Below are 26,388 nucleotides of genomic sequence, written 5' to 3'. Positions count from 1 at the left end.
TGGAGGGCGGCACGGTAACACAAGTGGAGGGCAGCACGGTAGCACAAGTGGAGGGCGGCACGGTAACACAAGTGGAGGGCAGCACGGTAACACAAGTGGAGGGCAGCACGGTAGCACAAGTGGAGGGCAGCACGGTAACACAAGTGGAGGGCAGCACGGTAACACAAGTGGAGGGCAGCACGGTAACACAAGTGGAGGGCAGCACGGTAACACAAGTGGAGGGCAGCACGGTAACACAAGTGGAGGGCAGCACGGTAGCACAAGTGGAGGGCAGCACGGTAACACAAGTGGAGGGCAGCACGGTAACACAAGTGGAGGGCAGCACGGTAGCACAAGTGGAGGGCAGCACGGTAACACAAGTGGAGGGCAGCACGGTAACACAAGTGGAGGGCAGCACGGTAGCACAAGTGGAGGGCGGCACGGTAACACAAGTGGAGGGCAGCACGGTAACACAAGTGGAGGGCAGCACGGTAGCACAAGTGGAGGGCAGCACGGTAACACAAGTGGAGGGCAGCACGGTAGCACAAGTATAGGGCGGCACGGTAACACAAGTGGAGGGCGGCACGGTAACACAAGTGGAGGGCAGCACGGTAGCACAAGTGGAGGGCAGCACGGTAACACAAGTGGAAGGCAGCACGGTAGCACAAGTGGAGGGCGGCAGATGTAACACAAGTGGAGGGCGGCACGGTAACACAAGTGGAGGGCAGCACGGTAGCAGAAGTGGAGGGCAGCACGGTAACACAAGTGGAGGGCAGCACGGTAGCACAAGTGGAGGGCAGCACGGTAACACAAGTGGAGGGCAGCACGGTAACACAAGTGGAGGGCAGCACGGTAACACAAGTGGAGGGCAACACGGTAGAACAAGTGGAGGGCAGCACGGTAGAACAAGTGGAGGGCAGCACGGTAACACAAGTGGAGGGCAGCACGGTAGCACAAGTGGAGGGCGGCACGGTAACACAAGTGGAGGGCAGCACGGTAACACAAGTGGAGGGCAGCACGGTAACACAAGTGGAGGGCAGCACGGTAGAACAAGTGGAGGGCGGCACGGTAGAACAAGTGGAGGGCAGCACGGTAACACAAGTGGAGGGCAGCACGGTAACACAAGTGGAGGGCAGCACGGTAACACAAGTGGAGGGCAGCACGGTAGCACAAGTGGAGGGCGGCACGGTAACACAAGTGGAGGGCAGCACGGTAACACAAGTGGAGGGCGGCACGGTAACACAAGTGGAGGGCAGCACGGTAACACAAGTGGAGGGCAGCACGGTAGAACAAGTGGAGGGCGGCACGGTAACACAAGTGGAGGGCAGCACGGTAACACAAGTGGAGGGCAGCACGGTAACACAAGTGGAGGGCAGAACGGTAGAACAAGTGGAGGGCGGCACGGTAACACAAGTGGAGGGCAGCACGGTTACACAAGTGGAGGGCAGCACGGTATAACAAGTGGAGGGCGGCACGGTAGAACAAGTGGAGGGCAGCACGGTAACACAAGTGGAGGGCAGCACGGTAGCACAAGTGGAGGGCAGCACGGTAACACAAGTGGAGGGCGACACGGTAACACAAGTGGAGGGCAGCACGGTAACACAAGTGGAGGGCAGCACGGTAACACAAGTGGAGGGCAGCACGGTAACACAAGTGGAGGGCAGCACGGTAACACAAGTGGAGGGCGGCACGGTAACACAAGTGGAGGGCAGCACGGTAACACAAGTGGAGGGCAGCATGGTAGAACAAGTGGAGGGCAGCACGGTAACACAAGTGGAGGGCAGCACGGTAACACAAGTGGAGGGCAGCACGGTAACACAAGTGGAGGGCAGCACGGTAACACAAGTGGAGGGCAGCACGGTAACACAAGTGGAGGGCGGCACGGTAACACAAGTGGAGGGCAGCACGGTAACACAAGTGGAGGGCAGCACGCTAACACAAGTGGAGGGCGGCACGGTAACACAAGTGGAGGGCAGCACGGTAACACAAGTGGAGGGCGGCACGGTAACACAAGTGGAGGGCAGCACGGTAACACAAGTGGAGGGCAGCACGGTAACACAAGAGGAGGGCAGCGCGGTAGAACAAGTGGAGGGCGGCACGGTAACACAAGTGGAGGGCAGCACGGTAGCACAAGTGGAGGGCAGCACGGTAGCACAAGTGGAGGGCAGCACGGTAACACAAGTGGAGGGCAGCACGGTAACACAAGTGGAGGGCAGCACGGTAACACAAGTGGAGGGCAGCACGGTAGAACAAGTGGAGGGCAGCACGGTAACACAAGTGGAGGGCAGCACGGTAGCACAAGTGGAGGGCAGCACGGTAGCACAAGTGGAGGGCAGCACGGTAACACAAGTGGAGGGCAGCACGGTAACACAAGTGGAGGGCAGCACGGTAGAACAAGTGGAGGGCAGCACGGTAACACAAGTGGAGGGCAGCACGGTAACACAAGTGGAGGGCAGCACGGAGGCACAAGTGGAGGGCAGCACGGTAGCACAAGTGGAGGGCAGCACGGTAGCACAAGTGGAGGGCAGCACGGTAGCACAAGTGGAGGGCAGCACGGTAACACAAGTGGAGGGCAGCATGAAAATAGATAAGTCCCCGGGACCTGATGGGATTTATCCTAGGATTCTCTGGGAGGCCAGGGAAGAGATTGCTGGACCTTTGGCTTTGATTTTTATGTCATCATTGGCTACAGGAATAGTGCCAGAGGACTGGAGAACAGCAAATGTGGTCCCTTTGTTCAAAAAGGGGAGCAGAGACAACCCCGGCAACTATAGACCGGTGAGCCTCACGTCTGTAGTGGGTAAAGTCTTGGAGGGGATTATAAGAGACAAGATTTATAATCATCTAGATAGGAATAATATGATCAGGGATAGTCAGCATGGCTTTGTGAAGGGTAGGTCATGCCTCACAAACCTTATTGAGTTCTTTGAGAAGGTGACTGAACAGGTAGACGAGGGTAGAGCAGTTGATGTGGTGTATATGGATTTCAGCAAAGCGTTTGATAAGGTTCCCCACGGTAGGCTATTGCAGAAAATACGGAGGCTGGGGATTGAGGGTGATTTAGAGATGTGGATCAGAAATTGGCTAGCTGAAAGAAGACAGAGGGTGGTGGTTGATGGGAAATGTTCAGAATGGAGTACAGTCACAAGTGGAGTACCACAAGGATCTGTTCTGGGGCCGATGCTGTTTGTCATTTTTATCAATGACCTAGAGGAAGGCGCAGAAGGGTGGGTGAGTAAATTTGCAGACGATACTAAAGTCGGTGGTGTTGTCGATAGTGTGGAAGGATGTAGCAGGTTACAGAGGGATATAGATAAGCTGCAGAGCTGGGCTGAGAGGTGGCAAATGGAGTTTAATGTAGAGAAGTGTGAGGTGATTCACTTTGGAAGGAATAACAGGAATGCGGAATATTTGGCTAATGGTAAAGTTCTTGAAAGTGTGGATGAGCAGAGGGATCTAGGTGTCCATGTACATAGATCCCTGAAAGTTGCCACCCAGGTTGATTGGGTTGTGAAGAAGGCCTATGGAGTGTTGGCCTTTATTGGTAGAGGGATTGAGTTCCGGATTCGGGAGGTCATGTTGCAGCTGTACAGAACTCTGGTACGGCCGCATTTGGAGTATTGCGTACAGTTCTGGTCAGCGCATTATAGGAAGGACGTGGAGGCTTTGGAGCGGGTGCAGAGGAGATTTACCAGGATGTTGCCTGGTATGGAGGGAAAATCTTATGAGGAAAGGCTGATGGACTTGAAGTTGTTTTCGTTGGAGAGAAGAAGGTTAAGAGGAGACTTAATAGAGGCATACAAAATGATCAGGGGGTTGGATAGGGTGGACAGTGAGAGCCTTCTCCCGCGGATGGATATGGCTGGCACGAGGGGACATAACTTTAAACTGAGGGGTAATAGATATAGGACAGAGGTCAGAGGTAGGTTCTTTACGCAAAGAGTAGTGAGGCCGTGCAATGCCCTACCTGCTACAGTAGTGAACTCGCCAACAGTGAGGGCATTTAAAAGTTTATTGGATAAGCATATGGATGATAATGGCATAGTGTAGGTTAGATGGCTTTTGTTTCGGTGCAATATCGTGGGCCGAAGGGCCTGTACTGCGCTGTATTGTTCCATGTTCTATGTTCTATAACAGGACCTGACCCTAGACCCAAGAACCAATATGGATTTCCCCAAGAGGCAGAGGGAGAAATCTGAAAAGTTATTGATAGTTTATTAGAACAAGGCGTGCTTAGATCAGTAGCCTCTACTAATAATGCCCCAATTTGGCCAGTGAGAAAGCTCGATGGATCATGGCGACTGACCATCGATTACTGGGAACTCAACAAGGTCACCCCCGCAGCAGCCCCCACGGTAGCAACAAGTCCCGAGACCATGCTCAAACAGGTACTCAACTCACGATGTTTTACGGTTTTGTACATCAGTAACAGATTCTGGTCCATTCCCATTGGCAAAAGCGTGGCAGTACAAATTTGCCTTCACTTTTAAAGGTCAGCAGTACATGCCTTCCACAAGGATTCCACAACTCCCCCTCCATTTTCCACCAACAGCTGGCCAATGGTTTATCAAAATTTTCTCGCCCCGAATGTCTGGTCCAGTATGTAGACGACCTATTACTGCAGACAGACACCAAGGCAGAGCACATCGCGCTTCTGTCCAAACTCCTGGAACTCCTACAGCGAATTGGATGTAAAGTGATCCCCAAGAAGGCCCAACTTTTGGAAAACAAATTGGTACATTTGGGAACGATTATCCCGCATGGTAAACGCGAGATCGAGCATAAAAGAATTGACTCGATTGTCAAATTGCCCCTTCCTCAGAATGTTTCAGCCCTCCGGTCGTTTTTCGGACTGGTTGGCTACTGCCGAAACCATATTGACGGTTTCGCCACCAAGGCAGCACCCCTCTCGGACCTCCTAAAGAAAGGGGCCCCTTGGGAATGGCTTCCGTGGCACACGGATTCTGTAGATGTTTTAAAGCGCGCACTCATTGCACTACAGGTTCCAGACCCGCTTTCCCCCTATGCTATAGAGATAGCTAGCACAGATCGTACCCTTTCGGCCGTGCTCCTCCAGGAGCTTACGCCTCCAGAGTTTTAGATCCTGTGGAGCAGGGATTTTTGGCCTGTGAAAGGCACCTGCTCGCAGTTTTCTGGGCAGTTCAATACTTTTCATATATCACCGAACTAAACCCCATCACAATCCTCACGCAACACCCCCCACCCAACTTTTACTAGACGGACGACTTAAGGACGGTACTGTAAGCCAGATCAGAGCAGCCAGATGGACCCTTCTTTTGCAGGGATGGGACATCACTGTTAAAAGGACCAAGACCCACACTTTCCTAGCCGACAACCTTCAGTACCCAGGCACCCCCCACGAATGTGAAATCATCTCACCGCACCACAACACAGGCCCCTTTATCGCGAAAACCCCCCCCAAAAAGATAGGTAGTTCACCCAGAGCCCCCAGCACACAGACACGTGCGACCCTTGAGAATATATGTGGATGGTTCTTCCACTATATTAAACGGGAAGCGCATTACAGGATGCGGCATCTATGTTGAGGACGCGCAGGGACGCGCCCTATAAGAAATCTCATTAAAACCGCCAGGGCACTTAGGTGCGCAGGCGGCAGAACTAGCAGCCATTGCATACATTGTAGACCACCCAGATTCCTTCCACAAACCAGCAGACATATACTCGGACAGCCTCTATGTCTGCAACAGCCTCACAGAATTCCTACCCCTGTGGAAAGCAAGAGGATTTGTTTCCGCGGACGGAAAACCCCTCCCTTCAGCCCCATACCTCCAGCACATTTTGGACAAAGCACAGGACAGGATATTTGGTTTTACTGAAGTACAAGTCACCACTGTTCCTCCCCACCTGGAAATGTGAAAGCCGACACACTGGCTAAAGCAGGTTCCAGACATGGATATTTTGGGAACCCCCCCGAAAGCGCCCTAGTGAATGCAGTTCAGGTCTCACAGACAAATATCGAAGATTTAGTGCAGGCCCAGAAGCAAGGTAGTAATCTCAGGGAGATTTTAAAAGGAAAATTTCCAGCCCCATACGATAGGTTTAAAAATGCACTGACCACACATGACGGTGTGATCCTAAAAGACACCCTTTATGTGGTTCCTGAACAGGACAGGAATCAGCTTATTTGTTTGTTCCATGATAGTCATGGGCATCAGGGAATTGACCCCACTACAGCCCACCTCAGGCAGCTCTGTTGGTGGCACTATGTTGAAAATTGCCTTATCTGTGCACAAAACAATCCGGACAGATATGCAGAAAGCTCAGCTTAGCCACACCCGCCCCGTTAATGGCCCCTGGACTAACCTCCAGATTGATTTTATAGGACCATTGCCCCCTTGCAGGAATGGTCACAAGTATGTGTTAGTTGTTATAGACACGTTTACGAAATGTGTAGAAGCAGTCCCATCTAGAACAAACACGGCAAAGACTACAGCTAAGATTTTAACCCAACACATCTTTACGAGATGGGGACTCCCCCGCAGCATTGAATCCGACCAGCATTGAAGCCCCTCCGTCTATAAAATTAAGTACCCCAACGGAAAGACTGCGTGGTTCCACATTAACCAGCTTAAGGCATATGGCCCACAGTCCAACCATGCACACCACATCATGCTCGACGCAGCAGACCATGCCCCGCTGTAGAAGCCAGGTATTTCGAATACAACTAGTATAGGTAAAAGATAGCTGTTTAAGCATAAATGTTGAGCCCCAGTTTTAAATACCCATTTATACAGCATAATTCACTTTTACTGAGGTCCGTTGTTCTGGCAAATGCATATTTTCAAAGACAGTGTGACATTAAAACAGCACAGTTGCAAAACAATTTGACACTGCTTGTGCTGATTGTCAAGGCCAAGGACTGAGTTCCATGGCAACTAGGTGGCAAGAGTCCAATGCAGTTTGTAAGAGCATTGAATCATATATATATTCTCAATATGAAGTCTCAATTGTTACATTACCCAAGCCAGCTAAAAGATTAGCAAAATATCACATTCCATAACATGTAGACATGAAACAATTAAAAAGCTGATGTTGCACATTGAAGATGGACGGCTTGCCATCAAATCAAATGTGTTTGAGTCTAACCCAAACCAATTAGGATTATATTGGGGTGTGATTAGATGACGAAAGACAGATATGAAAGTGTATAACTGAAAAGTTTCCGCCCACCATTTTTGGGTGTTGTTTTTGATTCTGTCAGTTTGTCTTTCTGTTAGTTTAGTCAGTTTTGTCCTTAATAGTCTCCAGTTTTGGATATGTCTTTTGGGAGTTCTGTCAGCCTGCCAGTCTACCAGTCTGTGTCAGTGATGTTAGTCCACTTTTGACTTTGAGTTTGAGTTTAGCTGAAGATTAGCTTTCTCTCCCTCTTCATGTTTCATTGCCAGACTTTGACCTTTTAAAAGTTACTTTCGAACTGTCTGCCTAAGCAAATAAAGATAATGTCTGTAATTCTCTGAAAGCTTCGAATTGTCTACGAATTGCCTTTTAAATGACTTTCAAATTGTAATCAAGCGACTACAAATAAATCAATTCCTTTTGGCACCTGAGAAGTTTTAACTGCAAATTTCTGCTGAGTTCCAGTATTCGCAAAGTGCTACTGATAACCGAATAGCAGAGATGATATAAATTCCTTCAACTGTACACAGTCGAATAATACAAGGAATCGAACAGCTTGACATAGTCCAGAAATAGTACAAATCTTACAACTTGTCGTATTGCGCCAGGACTTAATTAATCAACTAAGCTTCCCCCAAACTTGGCATAGTTCAACAGGTTAAGATCCCATAAATTAAAAATTCCTTAATTTTGGCGTAGTCAGCAGCTGGGGGGGGAGAGTACTGAATGACCTTCAGAGGCCCAGGTGACGACGGAAAGCTTCGAAGATAATCGGAGGAGGTCCGGAACCTTCGGGAAGCTTTGGAGATAATCGGAGGAGGCCCAGAAGACAGCCGGAACCCACGGCTAGACTCGGGTAAGAAATATCTTTTTCACCCATTAAAAGTCTTAAAGCCGCATCAATCAGTATTTCGACCCTTGAAAAGAACATTTTTTATAGACTGTGTTAAATAAATCAAGTGCCAGTCGTTCAGACTATCATAGACATGACTGCAAGATTAGTCACTGCAGTAACTAAAATAAAACGGCAGTCAACGATCAAGAAAAGTTATGGCTGATCCAAATCAAAGTGTAGATTCAGAGCCTTTAGCAGACAGAAAATTACTCCCCACTACATCCAAGGGGGGTACTGGAATACCAGATGTTTCTGTTGAAGATATGTTGGGGGATTGTAGATCTTTCACTCGTAGACATTTTAACCTATGTGAAACCTCAAAAAAAATTGAATCAAAGTATGATATCCCCAGAGGACAGTGGTCCTTCAATAATATCAAGAGAGCATGGGGAAAATGCACACGATTACACGGTGCAGAACGTGTAAAATGGTCCCTGGTAATTACGGGACAGATACACAGTCAGCAAGAGATCATTGTTAAAAATAAAAGTGATCATCAGCTTCAGTCCACTAAAGACCAACTAAGTGCAGTTGTGGAAGAATTGCAAGATGCAAAATCCAAACTTGAGCATTATGATGAAATTAAAACAGATTTGCAAGTTGCAAAATCCAAACTTGAGCATTATGATGAAATTAAAACAGATTTGCAAGTTGCAAAATCCAAACTTGAGCATTATGATGAAATTAGAACAGATTTGCAAAACAAAACCTCTGAACTCCAGCAATTTCAAATCCAAGTTTTTAAAGTGGAGTCAAAATACCAACAGTTGCAATTCAATACTGAGCGAAGTGATGATGAGTATAGGTCCACTAAAAACCAACTAGTTACAGTTGTTGAAGAATTGCAAGATGCAAAATCCAACTTGAGTATTATGATGAAATTAAACAGAATTGCGAGTTGCAAAATCCAAACTTGAGCATTATGATGAAATCAAAACAGAATTGCGAGTTGCAAAATCCAAACTTGAGCATTATGATGAAATTAAAACAGATTTGCAAAACAAAACCTCTGAACTCCAGCAGTTATCTTTTCAAATAACAGAATTCCAAAATCAAGTCTTTGAAGTGGAGTCAAAATACCGACAATTGCAATTAAAAACTGAGCGAATTGAACTTGAAAATTGCAAGTTAATGAAAGAAAGATGTGTTTTAGAAAGAGATATAAACAATGTAAGTGAACACTGCAATTCTTTGACAAACAGGCTTTCTGTGGAAAAAAATTGAACAAACTCAGAAAGCAGCCCAAGCACCCCGCCTAGTGGCACAATCGGCAATTGCACAGCCGAGATCAATTGTTAAAAATAAATCATTTTCTCTGTCGGATGAATCAGACGAAGATAGTGTTCCTACAATACAAAATACTAAAGTAATTCGACTAGCCCCTTTAAAACGCAAACGGGTTAGAGTTGGAAGCAAAAAAATAGAAGAAGATGGTGAAACTATCACTAGAAACATATTTGACCACCAATGGGTTCATGAACAAATTGATCCTTCTAAAATTGACGAATGGTCCAAAGGTCTTCCACACCCTAAAAAGGAATTTTAGGATGGAATTCACAGATTACAAGCCATTTACAGTCTCCACCCATTTGATGGAGTACAAATTCTGACTATCATGCTAGGTACTCATGTAATTTCAACCCTTAGAAATGAAGTAGAAGTTGCTCTTGGAGACGATTTGCAAAATTTAGAAGCTGGTTGGCTAATAGTCAAGAATTGGCTATTAAAATTTCGCCCCCCAAAGACCAATTGGTCTAAGATCACATCTTGCATTCAAAAAAATAATGAAGATATTCAGGATTTTGAGGAAAGATTTTTACATACTTGGATGGAATATTCAGGGATGACACTCGACCAGGAAAATGACACATGGGATGCAAGCACTTTAAGTCCATTAAAAACGGCTTTTATAGCCAGTGTTAAACCTGAAGTTTCTGCTGCCTTGAATTTGATTTTACCGGCTTGGGCCACAGCTGGCACATACCGAGACATGGTTGACCGATGCATTCAGATAGATTGTGGTTTGCACAATCAGGCAACTTTTAACACTGCAGCTGCTCAAATCCAGCCTATTGCTCAAATCCAGCCCATGTTACCTGCTGCTCCAGCGGCGGCTGTTGCAGCACCTGCAGGAATATCAGCAGTAACTACAATTTCACCACCAGCGCCAGAGCAAACATGTACCCTTGCTCCATTAAAATCACATAAGGAAATACCACAATGTCTTTTCTGTGGTAGAGTAGGACACTGGATGGCAAAATGCTATCAAAAACAACGGATGGATTCAAGAGATGATAATGAAGTAGAAAATATTCATTACAATACATATCCACCTCGTGGTCAATTACGTAACTCGCACAAACCAGACGCACCTAGGGTTACGTTCCAACAAGACACACCCAGACTTGCGTACAGGGATTCTAGACCCTCCCAGCCTTACCCACGTAGGGAGGAACCGTACCCACGTAGGGACGAGCTGTACCCACGTAGGAATCTATACAATGATGACAATGCTATGAATGAAATGTTAAACAGCTGTCCTCCAGCTCAAAGAAGTTCTCTGTATGATAATTCAAAAAACTACTAGAACCCACTCTTGATGAGTCTCTCCATTTTTCTCGACATGCACTCGTGGAACAAAAAAAATGATGGACTATATATTTCATTAAGAGTGGGAGGCATTTATATCGATTTTTTATTTGACACTGGAGCTGAACTTACCTGTGTTACTGAACAGAGTGTTGCTTTCTTTCCCCGAACTGTAGAAAAAATTGAAGCTTTTGCTGCAGGAGGAGATTCTATTACTCTTCGACAAACTAAGCCACTGCTTTTAGAATTTGGACCACATCAACTGATGACATCAATGTGGGTAGGTCCGGTAACACAAGCACTTCTAGGTATGGACATCTTATCACAACTAAATTCTTCACTCAATTTGAATAATGGAAAAATCACCTGGTCCATTAGACACATCAAAAAAGATGAAATACAAAATCATCCAATTTGGGCAATAGATAAAAATGATTGTGGTCTTTTAAAAATGGAACCAGTCACTTTTATGGGATCCGCTCCACCTTGTACCAAACAATACCCTATTAATAAAACTTCAATTCAATGCATTCTACCTATAATAAAACAACTTGAAGAGAGGGGTATTTTAGTGCGCGTTCACAGTTCATCAAACAGCCCTGTGTGGCCTGTAAAAAAGGCTAATGGCACATGGCGCCTCACTATTGACTATAGAAAGGCAAACCAATTCATTGTCAGAAAAGCTCCTTTAGTGGCAGATCCATCTACAATCTTTAACTCTTTAACTCCTGACCTTCAATGGTTTTCAGTCATTGACATGGCAAATGGCTTCTGGTCAGTACCACTAGCTAAGCAAGTACAACCATGGTTTGCTTTTACAGTCAATCAGCAACAGTACACATGGACTAGACTACCGCAAGGTTTTCATAATAGCCCAACTGTTTACCACATGACTCTGCAGAATCATCTCAGGCAACTGCCTGATCTGCCTTCCACCATTATTCGGTATGTAGATGATGTTCTAAGAGCCTCCATCAATAAAGATGATCATGAAAAAGACTTACGGGTGGTCTTGAACAACCTCAGTACAAATGGTCACAAAGCTAGCTTTGTCAAAGCACAAATTGCCCAGGAAGAAGTTGTTTACCTGGGTCAGAAAATTTCCAAAGGCAAAAGGGAACTTACTCAGAACAGAACAGTTGCTATCAAAGCAGCTAAAGAACCCTCAACTGTACAGGAAGTCAGATCTTTCTTGGGACTCTGTAATTTTAACAGAAATTGGATTTATTCTTATATTCAGTTATGCCAGCCATGAAATGATCTTTTAAAAGGAAACAGAAAATCAAAAGATCAAGTTAAACTCAATTCAGAACAAAAACAATCATTTCTGAATTTGAAAAAGGTCTTGGGCGAAATTCTCCCCCAACGGCGCGATGTCCACCGACTGGCGCCAAAAACGGCGCCAATCAGACGGGCATCGCGCCGGCCCAAAGGTGCAGAATGCTCCGCATCTTTGGGGGCCGAGCCCCAACATTGAGGGGCTAGGCCGGCGCCGGAGGTATTTCCGCCCCGCCGGCTGGCGGAAATGGCGTTTGTTGCCCCGCCAGCTGGTGCGGAAATGCGGCGCATGCGCGGGAGCGCCAGCGGCCGCCAACAGTTTCCCGCGCATGCGCAGTGGGGAGAGTCACTTCCTCCTCCGCCATGGTGGAGACCGTGGCGGAGGCGGAATGGAAAGAGTGCCCCGTGTCCCCCCCCAGGACCCCCCTCCACGCCGCCTGGTCCCGCCGGTAAATACCAGCTTTGATTTACGCCGGCGGGACAGGCAATTTCTGGGCGGGACTTCGGCCCATCCGGGCCAGAGAATTGAGCGGGGGGTCCCGCCAACCGGCGCGGCCCGATTCCCGCCCCCGCCCAATCTCCGGTACCGGAGACTTCGGCGGGAGCGGGGGCAGGATTCACGGCGGCCAATGGCCATTCTCCGACCCGGCGGGGGGTCGGAGAATGACGCCCCTTGTGTTCGGCCCTTGTGTTCGGCACCAGCCATAGGTATTCCAAACAATGGAAAACCTTTTACCATGTTTGTTCATGAAAGAGAGGGTTACATGACTGCAGTACTAGCCCAAGAACATGGTGATCAGTTAAGACCGGTTGGGTAATATTCCCTTAAACATGACAATGTGGCACTGGCATTTGGCAGTTGTTTACGAGCCATGGAAGCCACATGTCGGGCTGTAATGATGACATCAGGCCTTGTTCTAGACCAAAAATTAACCATTAAATGTCCACACTCAGTCCATTCTCTACTATCCATGAACAGAGTGTCACAAGTTACATCAGCTAGATGGACTGGATGGACAGCAGTACTGGAAGCTCCCAACCTATATTTTCACAAAGCTAGTCCTATAAACCCATCATCCTTGCTCCCGCTTCCCGAGGAGCAAAAGGGAGGGGAGGGAGAAGGGCATGACTGAGTGAAAATAATAGAGGAAATGGAAGAAGTACGCTTAGTAGAAGAAGAGCCACTACAGAACCCAGATTTAATCCTATTCACTGATGGTTCCTCTTTTATTGACAAGGGTATCAGAAAAGTTGTAACAAGCCCATACGAAGTATTAGCTGAAGGAAGCTTGCCCCCAGGTACATCAGCTCAGCAGGCCAAATTAAAGGCATTAACAGAAGCATGTCATGTGGCAAGAGATAAAACTGCTAACATCTATAATGACTCCAGATATGGTTTTGGAATAGCACATGATTTTGGCCATCTGTGGAGAAAAAGAGGATTTTTCACAACGGCAGGTACACCTATCCGAAATGGACAGGAAGTACAAGATCTTCTAGAAGCTATGGTCTTACCAAAAGAAGTATCAGTTCTAAAATGCAAAGCCCATACTCATGGGGACTCTATGGAAGCAAGAGGAAATGCTCTTGCGGACCAAGCAGCAAGGGAAGCTGCCTCCCTTTGTGCCTCTCAGTGGCATCAGGAATCCAGTCACATTTACAAATTGGGAGTAACTACCTTATTACATGATTTACGTGAAATGCAGAATGATTGTACAAAGGAAGAAAAATGGACATGGTTAGAATCAGGTATTCAACCGTATGATGATGAAATTTGGAGAGAAGTTGAAACTTGTAAACCAGTCGCACCACAATCGCTAATGCCTTTTTTAGCTCAACAAATTCATTCATGGGTACACATATCACCTCAACAAATGATGGATCGATTCCATAGAAGTTGGTGTGGTAATGGATTCAAAAAACATGCACAATTGGTAGCAAACCGCTGTGTAACCTGTCAAAAGAATAACTTGGGACCCATAACATCAATGCCTCAATTAAGAGCTCCTGCTCCTGCAGGTCCATTCCAGGATGTACAGGTAGATTACATCAGCCTTCCTAAATGTCAACAATACAATGACGCCCTTGTAATAGTGGATAAATTCTCCAAATGGGTGGAAGCTGCTCCAGCTAGAAGAGGGTCGGCTGCCCACACAGCCAAAGTGCTATGCAAAGACTTTATCCCTAGATGGGGAGTTCCAGCTAGCATTGACTCAGACAATGGATCCCACTTTACAGGTGCTGTTTGTAAGGAAGTCTGTGGACTACTAAACATTGACTGGAATTTACACTGTCCTTATCATCCACAATCGTCAGGACAAGTGGAACGCATGAATCGAACTTTGAAAGAAAGACTGTCTAAATACAGCCAGGAAGGCATGAACTGGGTCCAAGCTTTGCCAATAGTGTTATGCAGTATTAGAGCTGCACCAAGCAGAACAGGCCTGAGTCCATTTGAAATCATCACAGGCAGACCAATGTCTCTGCCAGGAACTATTGACTTGCGGAAAGCAGACTGTCATTTAATGAGTGATGCTTTGTTGTCTTACTGTCAAGATCTAACAAATGCTGTTAGCTCTGCTTCTCAACAGGTGTTAGCTGCGTGGGGAGATCCTCCAGAAGGTGGGCATGACCTGGTGCCTGGTGAAGAAGTGTACGTTAAAAAGCTGCAAAAGGAATCCTTAGGATCAAAGTGGGAAGGTCCTTTCGTAATCCTTCTCACCACCCAATCCGCTGTGAAGTTAAAAGGAAAGAAAAGTTGGATTCACGCATCACACGTGAAGCGCGCATACAAGTAAAATGTTTGCCGCAATTTTAATTTTCAGTTATTTGATTGGCTAAAGAACACATTCCTTTACACATCTACGATATATGCTAAAAACTTTAATATTTCCAATTGTTGGGTATGCATTGCAACCCCTACTAACTCAGGGGAGGGTATTCCCTTTCTAACTATTCCCTTTAATGCTTCAGAAACGGCAGAATGGTACATCTATCAAAGTGTCCCTCACTCTGTGGTGATCCGTTCTGGAGCATATTCATGTGAAAAAGGAAGGTTCCAGATTCACATCCAAAAATATATTAACTTATGGAAATCTGCAGGTTATCCACTAAATACCTTTTTAGGATGGCACCAACTTAAATATAACCCTGACCAAAAACCTCAACATCTTAACCTCCCAACTAATAGTAAACAAAACGGATCAATTTGCTTCATGAGTAAGAACCCTAAAGGGATACAAATGGGTAATAGTATTTGTACTAATTATGTAGATGTTAACACAGCTTATAAATGTACAAACGATCTCTTACAAAGAGTTCTGCGGTCCTCAAAGATAACAGGTATACCTAATCTCAAAAATAATAAAACATTCGAAGACCGATGGTTCTTAGAAAATATTTACTTGTCTTTTGCTTATAATGGAACTTATTTTATTTGTGGTAATAAAGCATATCCCTGGCTCCCAACATCCTGGTCAGGATCTTGCTATTTAGGATACATTGTACCGGCCATTCGTCATGTGATTAATCTTCCTCATGCTTCAGAAGCAGTTGCTCGAAGGAATAAACGTTCCATTTTCTTAAGAGATGCAATTTTTGATAGAATGATTCCTTTCTATCAGGAAATGAGGATGGAGAATAAATTGAATAAAGTAACAACCATCATACAAAACGTAGCAGATTACACCGCCACTGCCCTAGATAAAATTTCTGACGAAATGCAAGCAATTCGAACCGTGGTATTACAAAATCGAATGGCACTTGACTATGTGCTAGCTGAAAAAGGTGGCACCTGCGCCCTGATTGGTGCAGAGTGTTGCACTTTCATTCCCGATAACTCTAAAGAAGTTAAAGATTTGGCATTACATATCCAAAACGAAATCAAAAAACTTGATCCACCCCAATTTATCTCTCTCTGGGATAAAATTTGTTGGTGGCTTGGACACACTGGAATGTCCACAATAAGAATAATCTCATTCACCTGTGTAGCTGCATTCATCATTTACATAACATACCAATGTGCTAAGTGCATAAAAAAACTATTCGCTAAGCGCAGGGGACCAACTAACAGAATGATTCAAACTAACCCAACGGTACCCGTAATTGATGAACTTGAGCTGAAATACTATTATTCAAATATTACGGATCAATCAACTATTTGACAATTATTAACATATTGTATAATTTATTAATACTGAATCAGTCGGGTCAAATTTGATTAATTTATTAATTATAATAATTATTTTGAAATGCCTCTTGTATTTTAAGTGTCCATTTTATTGTTTAAAACTGCAATGATTCTTTGCGCTTTTACCTATCCTATCGCATTAATGATGTATTTTAATCTTTCCTGATATATCTCACTTAATTTTTCGATTTAGCAAAGGGCCGACTGTAGAAGCCAGGTATTTCGAATACAACTAGTATAGGTAAAAGATAGCTGTTTAAGCATAAATGTTGAGCCCCAGTTTTAAATACCCATTTATACAGCATAATTCACTTTTACTGAAGTCCGTTGTTCTAGCAAATGCATATTTTCAAAGACAGTGTGACATTAAAACAGCACAGTTGCAAAACAATTTGACACTGCTTGTGCTGATTGTCAAGGCCAAGGACTGAGTTCCATGGCAACTAGGTGGCAAGAGTCCAATGCAGTTTGTAAGGGCATTGAATCATATATATATTTTCGATATGAAGTCTCAATTGTTATATTAGCCAAGCCAGCTAAAAGATTAGCAAACTATCACATTCCATAACATGTAGACATGAAACAATTAAAAAACTGATGTTGCACATTGAAGATGGACGGCTTGCCATCAAATCAAATGTGTTTGAGTCTAACCCAAACCAATTAGGATTATATTGGGGTGTGATTAGATGACGAAAGACAGATATGAAAGTGTATAACTGAAAAGTTTCCGCCCACCATTTTTGGGCGTTGTCTTTGATTCTGTCAGTTTGTCTTTCAAAGAACAAAGAACAAAGAACAAAGAAATGTACAGCACAGGAACAGGCCCTTCGGCCCTCCAAGCCCGTGCCGACCATACTGCCCGACTAAACTACAATCTTCTACACTTCCTGGGTCCGTATCCTTCTATTCCCATCCTATTCATATATTTGTCAAGATGCCCCTTAAATGTCCCTATCGTCCCTGCCTCCACTACCTCCTCCGGTAGTGAGTTCCAGGCACCCACTACCCTCTGCGTAAAAAACTTGCCTCGTACATCTACTCTAAACTTTGCCCCTCTCACCTTAAACCTATGCCCCCTAGTAATTGACCCCTCTACCCTGGGGAAAAGCCTCTGACTATCCACTCTGTCTATGCCCCTCATAATTTTGTATACCTCTATCAGGTCGCCCCTCAACCTCCTTCGTTCCAGTGAGAACAAACCGAGTTTATTCAATCGCTCCTCATAGCTTATGCCCTCCATACCAGGCAACATTCTGGTAAATCTCTTCTGCACCCTCTCTAAAGCCTCCACATCCTTCTGGTAGTGTGGCGACCAGAATTGAACACTATACTCCAAGTGTGGCCTAACTAAGGTTCTATACAGCTGCAACATGACTTGCCAATTCTTATACTCAATGCCCCGGCCAATGAAGGCAAGCATGCCGTATGCCTTCTTGACTACCTTCTCCACCTGTGTAGCCCCTTTCAGTGATCTGTGGACCTGTACTCCTAGATCCCTTTGACTTTCAATACTCTTGAGGGTTCTACTATTCACTGTATATTCCCTACCTGCATTAGCCCTTCCAAAATGCATTACCTCACATTTGTCCAGGTTAAACTCCATCTGCCATCTCTCCGCCCAAGTCTCCAGACAATCTAAATCCTGCTGTATCCTCAGACAGTCCTCATCGCTATCCGCAATTCCACCAACCTTTGTGTCGTCTGCAAACTTACTAATCAGACCAGTTACATTTTCCTCCAAATCATTTATATATACTACAAAGAGCAAAGGTCCCAGCACTGATCCCTGTGGAACACCACTGGTCACAGCCCTCCAATTAGAAAAGCATCCCTCCATTGCTACCCTCTGCCTTCTATGGCCTAGCCAGTTCTGTATCCACCTTGCCAGTTCACCCCTGATCCCGTGTGACTTCACCTTTTGTACTAGTCTACCATGAGGGACCTTGTCAAAGGCCTTACTGAAGTCCATATAGACAACATCTACTGCCCTACCTGCATCAATCATCTTAGTGACCTCCTCGAAAAACTCTATCAAGTTAGTGAGACACGACCTCCCCTTCACAAAACCGTGCTGCCTCTCACTAATACGTCCATTTGCTTCCAAATGGGAGTAGATCCTGTCTCGAAGAATTCTCTCCAGTAATTTCCCTACCACTGAAGTAAGGCTCACCGGCCTGTAGTTCCCGGGATTATCCCTGCCACCCTTCTTAAACAGAGGAACAACATTGGCTATTCTCCAGTCCTCCGGGACATCCCCTGAAGACAGCGAGGATCCAAAGATTTCTGTCAAGGCCTCAGCAATTTCCTCTCCAGCCTCCTTCAGTATTCTGGGGTAGATCCCATCTGGCCCTGGGGACTTATCTACCTTAATATTTTTTAAGACACCCAACACCTCGTCTTTTTGGATCACAATGTGACCCAGGCTATCTACACCCCCTTCTCCAGACTCAACATCTACCAATTCCTTCTCTTTGGTGAATACTGATGCAAAGTATTCATTTAGTACCTCGCCCATTTCCTCTGGCTCCACACATAGATTCCCTTGCCTATCCTTCAGTGGGCCAACCCTTTCCCTGGCTACCCTCTTGCTTTTTATGTAAGTGTAAAAAGCCTTGGGATTTTCCTTAACCCTATTTGCCAATGACTTTTCATGACCCCTTCTAGCCCTCCTGACTCCCTGCTTAAGTTCCTTCCTACTTTCCTTATATGCCACACAGGCTTCGTCTGTTCCCAGCCTTTTAGCCCTGACAAATGCCTCCTTTTTCTTTTTGACGAGGCCTACAATATCATTTGTCATCCAAGGTTCCCGAAAATTGCCGTATTTGTCTTTCTTCCTCACAGGAACATGCCTGTCCTGTATTCCTATCAACTGACACTTGAAAGCCTCCCACATGTCAGATGTTGATTTGCCCTCAAACATCCGCCCCCAATCTATGCTCTTCAGTTCCCGCCTAATATTGTTATAATTAGCCTTCCCCCAATTTAGCACATTCATCCTCGGACCACTCTTATCCTTGTCCACCAGTACTTTAAAACTTACTGAATTGTGGTCACTGTTACCGAAATGCTCCCCTACTGAAACATCTACCACCTGGCCGGGCTCATTCCCCAATACCAGGTCCAGTACCGCCTCTTCCCTAGTTGGACTGTTTACATATTGTTTTAAGAAGCCCTCCTGGATGCTCCTTACAAACTCTGCCCCGTCTAAGCCCCTGGCACTAAGTGAGTCCCAGTCAATATTGGGGAAGTTGAAGTCTCCCATCACCACAACCCTGTTGTTTTTACTCTTTTCCAAAATCTGTCTACCTATCTGCTCCTCTATCTCCCGCTGGCTGTTGGGAGGCCTGTAGTATACCCCCAACATTGTGACTGCACCCTTCTTATTCCTGATCTCTACCCATATAGCCTCACTGCCCTCTGAGGTGTCCTCTCGCTGTATAGCGGTGATACTCTCCTGAACAAGTAGCGCAACTCCGCCTCCCCTTTTACATCCCCCTCTATCCCGCCTGAAACATCTAAAACCTGGAACGTTTAGCTGCCAATCCTGCCCTTCCCTCAACCAGGTCTCTGTAATGGCAACAACATCATAGTTCCAAGTAGTAATCCAAGCTCTAAGTTCATCTGCCTTACCCGTAATGCTCCTTGCATTAAAACATATGCACTTCAGGCCACCAGACCCGCTGTGTTCAGCAACTTCTCCCCGTCTGCTCTGCCTCAGAGCCACACTGTCCATATTCCCTAGTTCTCCCTCAACGCTCTCACCTTCTGACCTATTGCTCCCGTGCCCACCCCCCTGCCATACTAGTTTAAACCCTCCCGTGTGACACTAGCAAATCTCGCGGCCAGGATATTTATGCCTCTCCGGTTTAGATGCAACCCGTCCATCTTATACAGGTCACACCTGCCCCGGAAGAGCTCCCAGTGGTCCAGATAACCGAAACCCTCCCTCCTACACCAGCTGTTTAGCCACGTGTTTGTCTGCTCTATCTTCCTATTTCTAGCCTCACTGGCACGTGGCACAGGGAGTAATCCCGAGATTACAACCCTCAAGGTCCTGTCTTTTAACTTTCTGCCTAGCTCCCTGAACTCCTGCTGCAGGACCTCATGCCTCTTCCTGCCTATGTCGTTAGTACCAATATGTACAACGACCTCTACCTGTTTGCCCTCCCCCTTCAGGATTCCCTCTACCCGTTCGGAGACATCCTGGACCCTGGCACCAGGGAGGCAACATACCATCCTGGAGTCTCTTTCACGTCCACAGAAGCGCCTATCTGTTCCCCTGACTATAGAGTCCCCTATAACTATTACTCTTCTGCGCTTTGACCCTCCCTTCTGAACATCAGAGCCAGCCGTGGTGCCACTGCTCTGGCTGCTGCTGTTTTCCCCTGATAGGCTATCCCCCCCGACAGTATCCAAAGGGGTATATCTGTTCGAGAGGGGGACAACCACAGGGGATTCCTGCACTGACTGCCTGCCCTTTCTGGTGGTCACCCATTTCTCTGCCTGCACCTTGGGTGTGACCACACTTACATAACTGCGATCTATGACGCTTTCCGCCACCTGCATGCTCCTAAGTGCATCCAATTGCTGCTCCAACCGAACCATGCGGTCTGTGAGGAGCTGCAGTTGGGTGCACTTTCTGCAGATGAAGCCATCCAGGACGCTGGAAGCCTCCCGGACCTGCCACATCTCACAGTCAGAGCACAGCACCCCTCTAACTGACATTGCGTCAATTAATTAAAATTAAAATTTGTCTTTTTTTTTTAATAAATACTTTTTTTTAAATTACAAAGTTACTGTCAACTACCTGTTACCTAGCACTAGATTTCTAATAGAAATGCGATAGCTAACTATAATATCCTCCGATCTCTGGCTTAGATATCCTCTAAATTATAATTAAGTTATTATGTTTAATTAGTTCCCAAATAGTCAAAAAAATTTAGGTTAGAATCCCAACCAGCCACTCAGGTCACAGCTTTTCTGTCCCCCCCGACACACACAATTTGAAAAAAGGTATAAAAGTAAAAATCACTAGCTTACCGTCTGAGATGTTCTCAGGTTCTCTCGCTGACAGAGACTGCTCCTCCACCTCCAATCCTTGGCCTGCACAATGCTAATAATATATAATATAATATGGCACTTACCTTACACCAATGGGTCTTATTATTAGGTTAGAGGAGGAGGGTGGGTGGGAGACACTACACGTGTAGTGTCTCGGGTTTCCTCTCCACCAGAATTTATTGGGGGGGGGGGGGGGACTTGCCAGAGGTCGAACTTCCGGTTCCCGCCGAAATCCAATGGGCTGCTCCTGTAAAGGTAAGGTTTTTAAATTCACTACTCACCTCCAAGAAGGCCCCTGCGCACCGCTGCCGCCGAAATCCAATGGGCTGCTCCTGTAAAGGTAAGGTTTTTAAACTCACTACTCACCTCCCAGAAGGCCCCTGCGCACCGCTGCCGCCGAAATCCAATGGGCTGCTCCTGTAAAGGTAAGGTTTTTAAACTCACTACTCACCTCCCAGAAGGCCCCTGCGCACCGCTGCCGCCGAAATCCAATGGGCTGCTCCTGTAAAGGTAAGTGCTTTTAAACTAACTACTCACCTCCCAGAAGGCCCCTGCGCACCGCTGCCGCCGAAATCCAATGGGCTGCTCCTGTAAAGGTAAGTGCTTTTAAACTAACTACTCACCTCCCAGAAGGCCCCTTTCTGTTAGTTTAGTCAGTTTTGTCCTTAATAGTCTCCAGTTTAGGATATGTCTTTTGGGGGTTCTGTCAGCCTGCCAGTCTACCAGTCTGTGTCAGTGATGTTAGTCCACTTTTGACTTTGAGTTTGAGTTTAGCTGAAGATTAGCTTTCTCTCTCTCTTCATGTTTCATTGCCAGACTTTGACCTTTTAAAAGTTACTTTCGAGCTGTCTGCCTAAGCAAAGAAAGATAATGTCTGTAATTCTCTGAAAGCTTCGAATTGTCTACGAATTGCCTTTTAAATGACTTTCAAATTGTAATCAAGCGACTACAAATAAAACAATTCCTTTTGGCACCTGAGAAGTTTTAACTGCAAATTTCTGCTGAGTTCCAGTATTCGCAAAGTGCTACTGATAACCGAATAGCAGAGATAATATAAATTCCTTCAACTGTACACAGTCGAATAATACAAGGAATCGAACAGCTTGGCAAAGTCCAGAAATAGTACAAATCTTACAACTTGTCATATTGCGCCAGGACTTAATTCATCAATTAAGCTTCCCCCAAACTTGGCGTAGTTCGACAGGTTAAGATCCCATAAATTAAAGATTCCTTCACCCGCCCAAAGCCAACGTATCCCTACCCTCCCCCAACACGTCCTCCCCATCCAGGGACTCGACCTCGACTCCACCCCCGAACTCTAGACTCCGCCCCGGAATGCCCACAGACAGTAGCAGCAGCGACAGCGAATGTGACACAGACGATAGCCACAGCACGCCTCCTTACTATCCCCATGCAACAGGCCCCACACCCAGCGAATCTGAACACGATTCGAGTGATCCATTCCTGATCACATTCCTTAACAAACCTGAACCAAAGACCACCGCCCTACGATGACGACCCCGACTCCATCTCCACAGAATTAGACACGACTATTTGGCACCGTAACAATTCGCACAGGCTCGTCCGAAATGACGAGATGGACCCTAAGTCACACCATGCAGCTTTAGCAACCCTCATCCATTCAAGAGTATGGCATCCGGGAGAAGATGATGACATTGAGTCTGACTCCCAAAACGAGAACCCCTTTGCGACCCTGTTCGCAACTGATAACTGAGGTGTCCAGATGATGTTTTAAACGGAACCGCTTGGGAGAAACGGTGTCCTTTCTGATGGAACCTGCACCATGTTTGTTGAATGTTTGTTCGTTAATGTTATCGTTAAGTGTTGTGGTAAACTCAAAAGTTTTTCACGGCCCCATGTCACCACCCCCTTTGACGCCCAATAGCTGTTAATGGAACAAGTTTGTCCCAGACAATAGTTCAGAAGAACTAGTCTGTCGACAGAAAATTGTTAAAGGTACATGTCCCAGACAATAGTTCAGAGGAACTAGTCTGTCGACAGAACCCGACTCATAGTTGCTCTCCTAATTCGAGAGGCAGCCCCCCACAATGACCACATTCTTACCCGTTCTTGCCGGTTGCTCAGGCAGTGGAGAAATGGCATTGGTCTCCGCCCTGCCTGAAGACCCCCCTCTGGTCAGCTACGCTCGGGTAGAGCACATACGGCATTTATCACCGTCCTACCCGGGGATTCCATCCAAATCTTACCCGCTGCGGCCCATACGCACCCCATTTTGGCTCGTTACGTTCAAAATTCTTTTGTTTGGTTTTGGCAACCCTTAGGATGCTCCCCTATGCTATTTCCATCCTCAAACACTGGGATGGTAAATCACACAGGCTGCGAGATGGCTCGCAGTACGGCAGTATTTCCTTAGATGTCTAGTCCAAATATTTGGTTTAAAAAAAAAATGAGGGAGTCACACATGGTGACCAATTGTAAAGGGAAATTGGCACTAAAAGACAGACATGCTAACATACAAGATATTAAACAAGGTAGTAACAGAAACTATGCTTAATTCACAGAATTCCAGAAGCTCCAGGAAGAGAGAAGAGACAAAAAGGAAGAGAAGAGAAGAGAGAAGAGAACAATGAAGACATCATACGTGTTTTTCGTTACCAATATAATTTGTATTTGGTTATGCGCGAACGCAAACCCCCTGACCCAACCACCCCCCCCGGCCGTCAATGATTCACTTCCCCATAGCACCCAGAGCCCAGTGACAAGTAACAACACACCATCATGATGTGATAGGTTTATAACGTGGTACTCCCTTTCATATGCCATTGAATCCCTTTTAGCATTGGCAATATTCTGCAGCATCGTGCAGACTATCCACATGAGAAAATGGTGAAGGAGAGCTTACTGCTCTCGCACCCCGGTATACAGGATAAGATCCCCTATTTTTGGTTTTCACCAGGCCCCCGAACCCCTTGATCTACAATAAAGGATATTTGTTTTGTGTCATTTGTAAATAAAGAAATATGTCTCATTTGCAACTGAAAGATTGTACAACTCTGTGCTTGACTGCCAAGCCAGAGGAAAATGTGAATGCTGCCATTATTTTTGTATTGTTAGGAAATTAGTATGATTGGATGTTTAAGTGAGTGTAGGTTATGGAAGATAGTTAGAGGTACTGTTTTAAAAAATATATGTTGTACTGCATGTCCCTGTTGTGACATTGCGCCACTTAGAATTGTCAGTAAAAATTTTCTTGCATAGTTATGGTCAGTGTAGAGGCCATGGAAGAGTGCTCGCTGGGTCAGGGAGTGAAGACGATGCAGTTATGTGATCCTTCACGCTTTGCGTTAGGTATCACAAGGAGGGAGTGTAGCCACCTGGGTTGGCCACTTCCTGACTTTAAAATGGAGATCCGCTAAGAATGCAGGGAAATTCAGCCAACGCAGGAAAAACAAGCAGGTGCAAAGTTTCCTGTCATCAGAACTTGCAGGAACCCAGACAGCACTGAAACTAACAACCAACTACATACTGATGAGCGATCCCCGGGAACAATTGGAAACAGTTAAGGTAAACAAGGCCAAGCCAGACTCCTCGGCGCCAGCAGGAGCCAAGACAAAGGAAGGCCAACGGACACTTAGGAACCACCCAACGATCAGGGAACAGCTCCAGTATTGGAGAAATCGATCCAAGTGATCAGAACTTAGTCCAATCACTTGGAACCAGGTACGGGGTCCGCCCAAAAGGGCGCGAAGCCCCTGGGGACTATAAAATAGAGTCCCCAAGTTCAATTCGTCCTTCTTGGCAGGGTCTCTCTGCAGCTTGAAACAACGCTTGACCGTGACCTGCCTAGTAGCTGCACCAACCAAGTAAGTCTCCAGTCAATGCCCGCTATGAGATAGGCGCTCCTAGCTACCAGTCTATACCAGCTTTGAAGCCTGCAGACTCAGAATCGAACGAAAGGCCATTTGTTCCCCTGACCTGGTGGACCAGTTCCAAAGCTAAGTATAGGCCTATAGTGTTAGAGATAGTCTAGTAAGTAGAGTTTTATACATGAGCAGTGATTGACTGTGTACAAAAATGTGTCTTGATTTGAAACGTACTAACTGGTGTATTGAGTTATTGATCAGCACTTGAACTTGAACTTCGTGGTGGTATCATAAAGATGCCTGGCGACTCTAGAGCAAAGGTTATAAAACAGAGCAAATTAAGTAAAGACACAACGAGCAACATTTACTCAGAGCCAACCAAAAGTTAGCAACAGTACCTGCTTCCACCAACTCCTGCGGCAGCGAGTTCCAGACATCTACTACCCTCTGTGTAAAAAACCTTCCCTTGCACATCTCCTCTAAACTTTGTCCCTCACACCTTAAACCTATTTACCCCAGTAATTGACTTTTCCACCCTGGTTAACTCTGCTGCCTCACAGTGCCAGAGACCCGGGTTCAATTCCAACCTTGGGTCACTGTCTGTGTGGAGTTTGCACATTCTCCCCGTGCGTGCGTGGGTTTCCTCCAGGTGCTCCGGTTTCCTTACACAGTCCAAAGTCCTAGGTAGGGTGCTCTTTCAGAGGGTCGGTGCTGACTTGGTGGGCCAAATGAGGTCCTTCTGTACTGTAAGGATTCTATGAAGACACTGGTGAGGCCACAACTGGAGCATTGTGTGCAGCTCCGGTCACCACATTACAGAAAGGTCGTTATTCTGGAGAGAGTGCAGAGGAGGTTTACAAGAATGTTGCCAGGGCTGGAAAAATGTGGCTATGAGGAGAGATTGGATAGGTTGGGCTTATTTACCTTGGAACAAAGAAGACTGAGGGGTGAATTAATTGAGGTGTACAAAATTATGAGGGAAGAGATAGAGTGGAGAGGATAAAATTGTTCCCCTTGGTGGAGAATTCTAGAACCAGATTCAAGATAAGTGGCAGAAGGTGAGGGGACGTGAGGAAGAACGTTTTTACACAGAGGGTAGTGGGAGTCTGAAATTCGCTGCCCAAGTTAGCGGTGGAGGCAGAGACACTAAACTCTTTTAAAAAGTACCTGGTTCTGCACTTTGATTGCTGTAAGCTACAGGGCTATGCACCAGGTGCAAGAAGGTGGGATTAGAAAGTGCACCTGGATGTCGGACTAGTATAGGCAATGAGCCTCTGTGATCCAAGGAAATTTGGCAAATTTGATCCAAAATTGGCTGAGTGGCAGGAAGCAGAGGGTGATGGTTGAGGGGTGTTTTTCTGACTGGAAGTCTGTGTTCAGTGGTGTCCCGC

At 46.0% G+C, this 26,388-nt stretch overlaps 1 long non-coding RNA gene across 2 annotated transcripts; it reads left to right on the top strand.

Annotated features, from left to right (window-relative positions):
* Positions 1-7,564: 7,564 nt before the first annotated feature.
* LOC140384867 (uncharacterized) lies at positions 7,565-25,109 on the top strand. Of its 2 annotated transcripts, none has more exons than XR_011933180.1 (4): positions 7,565-7,993; positions 10,798-10,901; positions 14,491-14,693; positions 23,696-25,109. It is a non-coding gene; the product is annotated as an uncharacterized lncRNA (long non-coding RNA). The 2 variants fall into 2 exon arrangements; XR_011933179.1 differs by having other exon boundaries at positions 10,798-10,929.
* Positions 25,110-26,388: the final 1,279 nt, after the last annotated feature.

Source organism: Scyliorhinus torazame, chromosome 10 (assembly GCF_047496885.1).
Source record: "Scyliorhinus torazame isolate Kashiwa2021f chromosome 10, sScyTor2.1, whole genome shotgun sequence".
Lineage (NCBI taxonomy): Eukaryota > Metazoa > Chordata > Chondrichthyes > Carcharhiniformes > Scyliorhinidae > Scyliorhinus > Scyliorhinus torazame.
The sequence above is the reverse complement of the archived record's forward strand: the minus strand, read 5'-3'. Positions and strand labels throughout refer to the sequence as shown.